General features: G+C 38.4%; 2 protein-coding genes across 2 annotated transcripts in view; both read left to right on the top strand.

Moving 5' to 3' along the window:
- Positions 1-12,868, top strand: part of gpr20 (G protein-coupled receptor 20) — a 127,968-nt gene that overhangs the window by 23,303 nt on the left and 91,797 nt on the right. The gene's annotated exons all lie outside the window — the stretch shown is intronic.
- Positions 1-12,868, top strand: part of dgat1b (diacylglycerol O-acyltransferase 1b) — a 119,282-nt gene that overhangs the window by 23,316 nt on the left and 83,098 nt on the right. The window lies entirely within an intron of this gene.

The raw sequence follows: 12,868 nt of genomic DNA, 5'->3' as shown, positions 1-12,868 counted from the left end.
GAATGAGGTCGAACTGGAAGCCACGTTAATCTTGGACTACATTGGCCACCGTAGGAGTTAAAACCAAATCGGAATTGAGAGGAACAGAAACTAATATTCACTGGATGGTCGTATACCTTTTCACCGCTAGATGGGGGTAAAAATCACACAGTGTAGCTTTAACTATGTTACGAGGTGGCAATTGTGGATTAATTCGTATGATTATTTAAAAAAGCATGAAGGACCTCACACTCTAAACAGACCCATCACTGGAGCATAAGCAGATCGAACAAAAACATACAAATGAGATCATACAAACTAATATGCATTAGCCACCAATTCGCTAAAACATAAAATATTTAAGAATTGCTGTGAGATTGTGTTGGAAATTCAGTAATTTCAATAGAAATCCATGTGATTGGAATTTTGGCGAAAGATTTCTCCACAGAAAGTTTTGCTATAAGATCAAATTGGTCTCGCTGCGGTTGGTCAAAATAAAGCTGCTTTGTTTGAAAGTGATTTGTGTGAGCAGTGCTTCATATATCGCTACACTTTTATATGACTAATGAAATTTCACAAAAGTGACCCCACTCGTTTCACACAAAAACAAAAAACTTTTTATGCCTTTTGGCCGTTCATTTATTCGACAACTGCTTTGGGGGCCTGAAAACGATACTGTTATCATCATCTCTGTGTAAACTACAAAAACGTGAATTTGTGAAAATGGTGATGTAATGCGTATTCAGTCACATAGTGTTTCTTTACAAAGTGACATCGCCAACTACTGGTCTGGCATGAATAATACAACTTTGTAGTCATTTTCTCTGATCCATGTGAACATTGACAACGTTGTTGTCTGTGTGCGAAAAACACAGTTAAATCTTTTCTTCGTTATTAGTACATTATTGCCATGTAAACATCCCCTTAGTTATCTGTTATAGAAATGACCTCAAATCACTGTATCAATAAGGTAATTTTTTTGGTTCCTGTAGTTGACTGTTTCATCTTAGTGGATTTAAGATACTGCTTAGATTATAATATGAAATAATTTAAACTCTTTTAAACTCTGCAGTAGTTTGTGTTAGGGGCAAAAACACACCTTTGATGTTAGGTTTTGATGTTTTTTGAGTTAAGAATTTCACGTTTCAGTGGTGCGGAATGAAAGTCCCTACAATGATGTTTCCCTTCTGCAACTGCCCAGTCCTGCAGATTTGACAGTTCCTTTAAAGCAAGGTACTATAGATGACATATGTATCCTCCACAGTATATGGGTTCTCGGTACCTCAGCTGTCTGACACATCCTCTGTTATTCAGATATGTTTCACCGCCCAGCGATCTCCTTTCTCTAAAGTTCCGTTTATAACCAAGCAGCTTGTGTCTTTTTATTCTTTTTTATAGCATTCTAATACATACAGTATGTGTGCTTTCTTTTCGAACACCGCGACCATGACACCTGTAACATAAAGCACACTGTTCCTTCTGATGCTCTCATCAGGGTTTGTTGTCCGTGTAGGTGGAGGTCTTGAAAAGCAATGTCTGCAGGCTAACTTTTCTCAGACACACTTCAGTAGCTACAAGTAGCAGCCGGTTGCTCAGAGAGAGGATTTTTATAGCTGTTGCGCAGCCCCTTGAGAGAGTGTTACCTCAGATGAGAATAGACAATGTATAAGGCATCTTTATGTGATCTGTGTTTGCATGTAGCACTTTAAAAATAATCTTTTAAAATAAACATTAACGTGTTTACGTGTAATATAAGGTGGGTTAAGGTTAGGTTTAGGGGTAGATTCATTCAAATTAAAATGCTACCTGTTTTTCCAGTGGACAAAAATGTTGTAAAAATAGCACACCTGAAGCTTTAAACATTTGAAATTCACTTTAGCACGAGGTCACACATTTAACCTTAGTTAATTCCTCTCCGATGAGGTCATTAGATGCTTTAAGTTTCCATATAGAAATATATATAATCATCCTTATTTACACAGAATTAGAGTGCGCGTTTTATCTGGCAGACAGTGGAAGATTCAAATAATTCATGAGGCCTTTCAGTCATTCATAATGAGGTCTGTGTATCTTTGAGGTGTCTATTTTGAGAGCGGTAAGAGTTTCTTGTTGCATGCTCTTGCTCTGTTGCACGGCAAATATTCCCAGGCAGAGAATAGCGCTTTCAGGTCTCTAGGAGGAGGAAGGGTGAGATGGAGAGAGAAATGGTGGGAAGGATGGAGAAAGAAAGAGAGGGAGAGAGAAAGAGAGAGAGAAAACGATGGAGGAGGGAGGGAAGTTGACCCAGTTTGGATGACATGCAGCTGAGAAAGCGTGTTCTAGCCTGAACAGTCAGTACATTTTTAATGGCTCCTTTTGAATATCTGTATGAGAGGGACGGTTCAGTTCCTTAATTGTGCCCGAACAATGCTTCTGCCCATTAGTGTGTATAGGCCAAGTGCTTGTGTGCAATCGTTGTCTAATATTAGGCTTGAAGGAGCATTTCTGAAGAGCCATAATGTTCTGATTATTGCTGCTTTGTCATCTGTGCCTGTTGCAGTAATGTAAGCTGGTAACATAAGGACTTCAAAGTAAAGTTTTAATCCATTTAACTCATGCCTAAGCACTTAGTTAGTGTAATTTAGTGTTTCCCAAAGTGTATGCTAGTGCAGCCTTTCTGCGATGAACTTGTGCGCAAATATAGGCCGGGCGTATGCTTTTGTTTCAACCTTTCATTTAACGTGGCTGAGGAATTAACACATCATGCATATTCAGCAGGCGAGAAGGCGGAGCAATGCCCCACAACAGCCTTTGATGTGCGTGAGTCAGTGGTTGCAAGAGGCAGAGATGCTGCATTAGCGAGGCTTTAGAATGACTAAGACCTATTTATTCTCCTCAGCTACAGGAACATGCATCTCCTCTCACTGCAGGTCCATTTTTACACTGACTCTCGCCGTTTTAAATAGAGCACACTCCAGCGTATTGGACTGAGAGCATTGTGAAGTGCTGTGAGTGTGTCTGCCGTGTGTCCACTGTGATTATTCATGCAGGGCTGAGATTCAGCTTGAAAATACATAATTATACACTGTTTGAACAGAATTCAATTGATTAAAAACATTTGTTTAATAAAAAAAAAAGATCTAACCACTTGTTGTATTCAATCAACAGATGAATTTACGGTGAGGTAAACCAACTGAATGTCTAACTTAAACTAGGGGCTGTGTTTTATGGGAGCTGGATTCTAGCTGGTCTAAACTGGTAATTAGCGTTTATTACATTGTTTACTTTTTCCAATGGACACAAAAGTAGCATTTTGGACTCGAACAGCAGAAATTCACATTAGCATGAGGTTAAATGTTTAACCCTTGTGCCTCATTTTAAAAAAAAAGTTACACATAGCTCCAGAGGGAAAAAAACAACTGTCATAACATTAACTTATGAGCACAGACTTAAGTTTGGTATCATTTTAAAGAAGACCCATGGCAGATTATTGCTGAAGTTAAGAATGAATCCAAAGTAAATCCAAAAAAAAAAAGTTATTCAGGTTTATATGATTTTATATTTTATAAAACAAGTTGAACTAAAAAACGGCTGTAAAATCAAAGTCATTAATATAAAGTTGTGTTCCAAATTTGAGATTGATGTCTCAAAAAATGAGATTTCAGTAAGATTTTGTTTGGGCGCAGTATTAGATTTTCCCAATTAGTTGCCAGCAAAACTCCAACTTTGTTTTGCAACTGAGTCTTTCCTCTCTCAAAATTACAAACACACACATGCACACGCATATATGTTTTTAAAAACACACATACCAACCACACTCTGACATCCATACCAACACACCCACACAAATATCGTTGCATAATTGATCCTACTGGCTGTATAATGTGCCAAAGCAGAAAACAATAATAACTCGAGAATTTGCTTTATAGACCAAACCTGAAAAAATGGCATCATCTGATTAAAAAAAAGTAAAAATGTAATTTTTGAAGCCTTGCCAACAGAATGAAAGCCTCTTAACAAAGATTGGATCATTTTATAGTTAAATGGCCCTGGGAAAAATGCAGTTTTAATGGGTTTCAATGGGGCCATTGTTGTCCTAAAGGCGCTGAGTGGGAGTATTTTGTGTACCTTGTGCAAAAAAAAAAAAAAATTGTTTTTAAGGAAATAGTGGTGTGGTGAAATAGTAAAATTACAATAAAAATACAGACCTGTGTTTTTATGCAGTTAGCATTAACACAGGCAAAGTGATAAAAATGTCCCTATGGAGGCAAAAGGGAAAACCTTTCAGCTTTTGTCATGGTGAAGCCTAAGATGTATTATGAAAATGCATTTTTAGGCACTCTTTGAAGAAGAATATTCAGGTAATTAAAAGTACATTTTAAAAAATGACCCAATGCGTTAAATTCAGTCAAAACATTTTGTAACCTGGGATTGACTGTGAAAGTCCAGTTTAAACTGCTTTGGTAGCTATGTTATGGAACATGGCAGCTTTCTAGATTTTCTACCTGGTCATTAGCTGGCCCAAGCTCCTCATTAGATGGTTGAACATATACTAAAACAGCTTGACCACCTTAAGGTGATACTGTAAGACAATTGTTTACCACCAGCTAATGTATGCTTGGATGAACTAGAAACTAGCTTAAATTGGATTTTCTAGCAGGGTAGTTCCCAGAATTTCTTAAAGAGGCCACATATTTGACAAAGTCTGGATTTTGTTTTGCAGCCCATTCTCACCCCCAAGGCGTCACTTAACTGACTATTACTGGCTAATAGATGTTTTCATGCTTGAATGCAATGTGCTCTGATTGGTCGGCTGGACCAATCGAAGAAAGGTTCGATCTTGATTTAAGAGCAAACTTTTAACCATGGACAGCAAGCCAAATCTGTTTAAATATATTTTGCCCCATGGTTATAGTTGATCAAGGTACTGAACTGAAATGAGGAATTTTGTGATGTGTACTTACCCGAAAAAAAAACTCAAGACTACAATCAAGGTATTTCGAGCCCATTCTCATCCTTTGGCGTCATATAGGTGACGCCATGACATTTCAGCCCATTCTCACCCCCAAGGCGTCACCTAACTGACGCCTTGGGAAGCATTTTGACCATGCTTCAATATCTGACGCTTTAGGCGCCCTTTAGCATCAGTTAGATGACGCCCTAGGATCGCGTGTACCCTACCCCCACCCCACACCTAAACCTAATAAAAAACACGCTTTCCTTTAGCGTCAGTTAGATGACGCCGTAGTATCGCGTCATGTAACTGACGCTAAAGGGCACCTAAAACGTCAAATATTGAAGCATGGTCAAAGGTGATGCCTTGGGGTGAGAATGCATTGGACATTTCGTTGAAATACTACGCACATGGCACCCTTTAGCATCAATATAACACGCAGAACCCAAGGCGTCATATAGGTGACTGGCATCCAGCGTCAATATGAGACGCAGACCCTACCCCAGACTTAAACCTACCCATAACAGTGCGTTTTAAATTGACGCTAAAGGGTGCCATGTGCGTAGTATTTCGACGAAATGTCTTATGGCGTCACCTATGTGACAGCAAAGGATGAGAATGTGTTGGTATTTCAGACGGTTTAGAAGCAGTGCTTACTAAAATAGTAAACACTTCCCTTTGGAGTGGATTTTGTGCTTTATAACTTTGCAGACCTTTGTCAAGTACAAAAAGCAACATTACACACTAAAGTTGAAAAAAAAAGAAGCATAATATGTTCCCTTTCATTTAGCCAGCCAGTTATTTAGCCACCTTCATCATGTAAGTTTTGCTGAATATCACCAGCTAAACCTTCTTATAAACATCCCCAGGTGTTTTGAGCACTTCTCCATGGCTTTCCTTTATCATTCCCATTATGAAACGCAGGCTATCTCACAAACTGCCTGTGAGTGAAAAGGATCAAGATTTGGTTGTTGACAGAAATTTGACTAAATCCACATGTGAGTGGTAGCCAGAGGCTGTTTTGAGACTCTTAGTGTGAGTATAAACTTACAACGTGTGTCCTCTAAGAGATAACGCTTGTGTCTTTGTGTGTATGGGAGAGAGAGAGAGTGAGCACAGGGCATCTGAACAGTCAATGGGATTTGGACGCTCTGGTGTCTCCACGCCTGTGGCTCTATTGTTTGGCTGTTCAATCTCACATCTCTAACTCTTTTCTTTCTTGCTTCTCTCTCTTATTCTTTCTCTCTATCTCTCAGTTACTTCTTTTCTTGTATTTTTTCAATGGAATTATAAATAGCACACAGCTTAGTCATCATTAGGGTGAGTAAATAATGACAGAATTTTCCTTTTTTTATCTCATGCATGCACATCTTTTTTTTCTCCTCTCTCCCTCAGCAATGGGATTTAGACCGATCCTATAGACTGAAAACCGACTGATGTCCTCAAGGAGAGCTCAGATCTTGTTACATGATACTTTTACATCACTGATGTAGGATCAGCCTACCCAGCAACAGACTAAGCAAAAGCTGAGATTTAGACTGTAGATTAAGCAGAGCATCCAAACTGTTCCAGGAGCAGAGTATAACACTTTTCAACAGTGACAATACAATACTGGAGGTAAAGGCTTGTGGGAACAATGAGCAATGTAGCTGACCTGAATCTGAACATCAGTCAGTGTTGATTTGCTGCTTGTATCTCCCTCTGAGATTAATAAATCCATTGAATCCACTACAGCACATTGTATTATGGGTACTGCAGTCTTCTACATTTTGCCAACAGCTTTTGTAATTGTTGAAAACTGCAGATTTGAACATATCAAAAATTGGTGTATTTAATATTTAACAGTTGTTGTAAAAATGTAATAACATTTATATATATATATATATATATATATATATAATTTATTGTGCATTTTAATTTAATGCCAGATAAATATTATAATTGCATAAATAAATAGTATCATCAATTACTTGTCAAGCCAAACAGTTTTAAAGTACACTGGGTCTACTGGAAATGTTTTGTAGTGACACACCATAATAATGTGATTATATTCTTTAATTATATTTCACAGTTTGTATTAGGCAGGAATGAACTTCATCCTTAACTCTGCAATCTATTTTCTTTACAGACCCTCTCTTCCTCCTCTATCTTTGCCTTTTTGTCTCCATCTCATTCTCTCTTTCAGTTCCTCTTCTCTCTCCAGGGCATTTTCTCACCCAAGATTAGACTACCTGCCTTCATCATTACACAGGCATTAAATATAGCACAATAACCTCAAGACGAAGAGCCGAGAGAGAGGTTATAAATTACACCCTTCTTTACAGACATGCAGTATGAGAGAGAGAGAGAGAGAGAGAGAGAGAGAGAGAGAGAGAGAGAGAGAGAGAGAGAGAGAGAGAGAGATAGCAGAGAGAGAGAGAGAGAGAGAGAGAGAGAGAGAGAGAAGCTGTTCTGTTTCTCCTTTTTGAATTAGGCAGTAACAGAGACAGTGGAGACCTGAACTAAGACCTAAACTCTTGAAGACCGTGTGCTGCTAAACACAGCTCTGCCGCTTGATCACCGCTGCTCAATTGTCTTCATCTTATTTGAAAATGTAGCATTTGCCTCTCTCTCCTGTCTCTCATTACTTACTGTATGTTGCCTTCCGATAGCAGTTCTGTTTGCATTGGCACCATGGTTTCCACAGTTTATTATGATGCTTTTGAGAAATGTTGTGTTTTGTTTGGTATATCAATTCAATTCAGTTTAGTTAAATTGTTATTTTCATATTGTTAAGTTCAGCTGACTTGGTCAGGGCTGCATTTCACATATATTTTATTTGTATTTTGTCCTTGTTTTTTTGTGTGAAACTCTGTGCTGCCGTCTTGGCCAGGTCTCCCTTGAGGAAGAGAATGGTATATCTCAATGGGATCTTAAGAAATAAATAAGTAAATCGCATAGAGACCACTGGTGCTAATGGTTTTTACAAACTAATTAGGCTTACAGTGCTTTTGGGAAACACAGCCCAATTCAGTTATTCTGTTCTATTCATTCAATTTTCAAATTTTTTTTTTCAGTTCTGCCCTTTATAAATCTGATTGAATCAAAATGTGTTCTTTTTTTATTCAAATTAGTTAAATTAATTTAGTTCTGTTCAGATAACTCTATAGGTTCTGTCATGTCTCATCCCAAGACGTCATATAACTGACGTTTTGGGACGTCTTTTGACCATACGTCAATATTCGCCTTTTTAGGGCCCCCTTAAACGTCGGTAGATGAGGTTATGGGATCCTAACTCTACCCCAGACCTAAACCTAACCCTAAACCTAACCCGTCACCTAACTGACGTTAAAGGTAAAGCGTCAGTTGTATGACGGCCCGGGATCGCCATCTACCGACGTTTAAGGGGGCCCTAAAAAGGCGGATATTGACGTATGGTCAAAAGACGTCCCAAGACGTCAGTTATATGACTTTTTGGGATGAGACTGTATTAGTCATGAAATTCTATGCGGAACGATCGCTCATTTAAAACTAAAAAGTTTAAATTTTATAAGCTCAAATGGACGCCTTGCTCTGTTTTGTGATGCACGTTCGTTCGTGACTCTCCTGTTCCAACTCATTCATCAAAATGAACGAATCTTTTTCCAAGTCAATTCATTCATTTCGTTCGAAAAAAGATTTGTTCATTTTGATAAACACGTTCGAACAGGAGAGTCATGAACGCGCATCACAGAACAGAGCAAGGCGAGCATTTGAGCTTATAAAACTTAAACTTTGTTATTTTTATTTTTTTTAAATGAGCGATCGTTTCGCTTGATAAGACCCTTATTCGTTGTCTGGAATCGTTTAAAGCCCTTTGAACAGTTTTTTTTTTAAACGTGAACTACTCCTTTAAATCACAGTGTGATTTCCCCCTCACAAATAGATGTTTTGTTCTATTTTATTCAGATAATCAAATTCAGTTCATTAAGGTTCGGATGAATTTAGCTCTGCTTTGGTTGGCTATAGTTGCATTCAGTTTCTTCAAATCAGTTGCTTGATACAGTTGAGTTTTGTTCAAATTAATCCAGTTCTGTTCGTTGAACAGTTCAATTCAGTTTAGTGTCGTGTAGAGGAGTTTGCTGATGAGGTTAAAGCAACACTGCTCAAATGTGCATTGCAGTGCAATGCAGTACACCAAGAGAGAGAAGGATGCTGGAGTAAGTAAAGTGTTGTAAATGTTGGTCTGTCTTCTGTGCATGTTTTCAGCATCAGTGGGTCAGGGCGAGTTGTACTTTGAGCTGCTCTGCCGTATCAGCACTTTCTGCTCCAATCAATGCAGCCAGGCCTGCAGCAGGAAACCAGGACGGCCATGTTCCTCACCGGGATGCACACACCGAGTATAGACACACACACACACACAAACAAACACATATGGGGAATGTTCATAAACAAGTATCTGTGAAGCATACATAGACAAGTGCCTGCAGGCATGTTGTACGATTAGAAACATAATCACACCAGCAAAAGTCCTGTGAGATTCATGCAGTAGCATATACAGACCTACTTTACTCACACATTTACTTGCTATCTAAATTTGGATACATCATAGACTTAATATGGCTAAATCTAATTACTACAGTACAGACTCACCCTAACCCTATACTCCTGCAAAAACTGCATTTTTAGTATGAAAGAATACATGAATTTATGTAATTGTTCATTTTTACAAATGAGGAGATCCCCAAAGAGTTTTTATCATATTTACCTAACTTCTGGGCACAAATTTGTCCATGAAGTATAGCAAGGTAAACAAATTCACAGCTGTGCATACATAAAAGCAACAACACAGACAAATAAGGACAATCTGAACATACATGCATTCATACACAAACACAAACACATGCAAGCATTAGAGTGTTGCAACTGTTGTGTAAATAGAGTAGTTGTGACCTGCTATCTGAATCGGCAGTTCTATGTGACCTTGCCCTTCCATCATAACAGGAACACAGCGGGATTGAAACAGAGATGAGACATGAGCCAGATGACTCAGGTTTTAGTTGAATGCACCTCATTCTCTTGTACGGGACTTAAGAAATCATTTTAGGTTTGTTGAAAGATAAACAGGGATCTGCATTTGGAATAATATGCCATGTCGAACACAGGACAGATGCTTCTGGTCATACTGCGCCCCGGGGGGCAATCGAGGTTCAGATTAATCAAGTGGCTTTTAGCATGAGCACTGCTTCTTCTGGACTCTATGGAATTCACACACAAATAAAAACAAAAGAGCACAGCCAGATGCACAAGAGTTCAGTTAGGGATATTTATAGTCTCCTCTCAAGGTCTTATGGAAGATAATGCCACACATATCTAACCATCAGTAAATAGAAAATAACACTGCATAGGCTGGTGTATCGAAGGCCGATTAAGAATATACTGATACCTAAACTCTAAACTTTTTTTTTGTGCCTGTAAAAAGCCTGCTTATTTGTTTGCTTTCTACTTTAAGGCCATTTCAAATTACTCTAAGGCCAAGTTTATTTTTAAGTGTTTGTATGTTTAAGGGGTACACTATACTATTTTTTTTTCTTATTTACTTAATGCTAGATACTAGATATTTAGATTTTTTTTCTGTGATCCAAATCTGCATTGGATCACACCACATAAATAAACACCAGAATGTATTTTAACACTTTATAGGCAAAAAAACCCACCTTGCGTTTAACATTTACATATGAAATCCAAGATGAGACATGTTTCCCTCAGTGCTCAAAGGAAACCACTATTAGTATCTGTTTCTCCTTTTTCTTGACCTCTTTTTGAGTGCAAAGGTATATGTGTGTAATGTTTTGTATTGTTTGTGTGTGTATCTGAAAAGTCTGTTGTCTTGGCAGTTGCTTTGTTAGTTTTCCTCAGGGCAGGACTGTGTGATGTCTGGTTTGAAACAGAGAACCACTCAAAACTCAAAATATACTCACTTCAAACATGAGCCTGACTTATGTGACTGAGTCAGAGAAAGATTCAGTCTCAGACAGGAATACTGTACATTTTAAACATTTTCCTCTTAGAACCAGAACCATCGTCAACTGAGAACATTTGGTTCATATTATGAGGGTGTCCAGCAAGCTCCTATAGATTCAAGTGGCTTTATTGGTATGGTAGAAAATGTATTATCAAAGCATTGGTAACATTAAATAACAGATTTACACACAATGAAAAAAAAGTTTGATAAAATTATAACAATAAGAAGGAAAATGCAAAAATGGCAGGTATATCCATGTTGGTTTAGGATTTATTATTTATAAAAAAAAAAATCATGGCTATTTTTTGGATTACTCAGATAACTCAAAATGCATTTTAGGTATAGAACTTTGCAATGTTTGTAATTGTGTCAGTTCTCAACCATGACAACTGAATAGTTTTAGCATGTTATTGAATACACCAATGTTAACACATTTGGCTTTTGCAGAGTGGATCTGTTATGCTGCAGAGCATGGACTTGCTAATGCTAGATACACATACAGTACATGTTGCTGTTAGCATGTAGCCTAAGACATGCTGCCGTTGCATAAATAGCTATAATATAGCTAATAGCAGATGTAAATCCCCATAGCAGGCAGGTGGAGCTGGGGAAGTGGAGGGTTTCAGAGGAACTGATAGCACGCTGCAGGACTACAGCAAACACTGTACCAGAATATTTAAATGTTGAGCAAGTAATATTATCGGGATCAGCAGACGCCAATCAGCTTGGGCTTTGCAGTAATGATGTGATTGCTTGCAGATTGCATGTACTATGAGCCCTCTATAGAGTTCCATGACTGAAATAATTAATTTAATTATGATTTTCTTCAAGGTTTAGACTGAGGCCCCTTCCTGCATTTTCGTTTAAAAACGGAGACCTTTGCTACATTCGCACCTCCCGTCCAGACTAAAACTCAAAAGACGAAGACCTAAAACGGAGAAGTTTAGAAATGCAGCTCCGTTTTGCGTTTTAGTGAAGACAGGACAAACCGGAGGACTTTAGAAATGATGACGCAGAGGCTCACGCTGGGCTCTATGATTGGGTGTCATCAGTCAGGACGGGTCCTTCCCTGATTCGTCAGCCAACGTTTACACCGGCGCGCTGTAACGTCACTTTGTGATTTTATGTTAATAATGTAATGAACTGCACATGACATGTGCGGTGAGTCAGTTAGATTTGACGGGGGAGGAGGAGAGATAACTACTCTGCTGACTTTTGTATTCTTTCTTTTATTTTCCTTCTTGTAGTGTGACTTTTGTTTTGTAGCCTATACTTTTCCCGCTCGATCTCCATAGATACAGTCGGTTGGTCTGGGAACGCCCCCGGGAACGCCCCGTCACGTGGTGTGAATTTAGCCCGTGGGGGAAATCATTGCCTTGGCGCTCATTGAAATACATGGGACAATCATGCCGAAGGGTTGCGGTGTCGTTTTCTGTACCACCAATAAACTAACAAATTACAAATTGAAGTTCTACAGCCTTTCTTACATACATGCAGAACCGGATAGGAGGACAAAATGGCAAAATTAATCATATCTTATTAGATTACTGTGTGAGTAGAGGTCCCTGTGTGATATAGTAGTAGATGTTTAACTCGTATTAGGCAGTGGGCCAGATTTGTCTGACGTTACGTCCCTTACGAAAAAGAACTATAGTGATCCTATGGCTATTAGTATTCTATAGTAGTGTATAATACTTCTGTGATGTTCATTAATACCTATACTTCTAGGCTATGTCCCAAAATACTATAGTATTCCTATAGGATTAACGTTACTATAATAGTTTGTCCTAAAATACTACAAGATTCCTTTAGTTGTTTTTCATAAGGGATGTTATTAGCGTTATCAGCTGAAGGTTATCAGACTGCAGTCTGTGAGAATTCGGATAACTGTCAGCAAAGTCCCTCTGCAACTTCGTAGCGACTACTTTGATCACCGTTTTACAAAAGGATTAATAGTTTGGAGTGAAGCATAC

Source organism: Pimephales promelas, chromosome 12, assembly GCF_988280905.1.
Source record: "Pimephales promelas chromosome 12, fPimPro1.hap1.1, whole genome shotgun sequence".
NCBI classification, from domain to species: Eukaryota; Metazoa; Chordata; class Actinopteri; order Cypriniformes; family Leuciscidae; genus Pimephales; species Pimephales promelas.
Note: the sequence above shows the minus strand (reverse complement) of the source record. Positions and strands in the feature narration are given on the sequence as shown.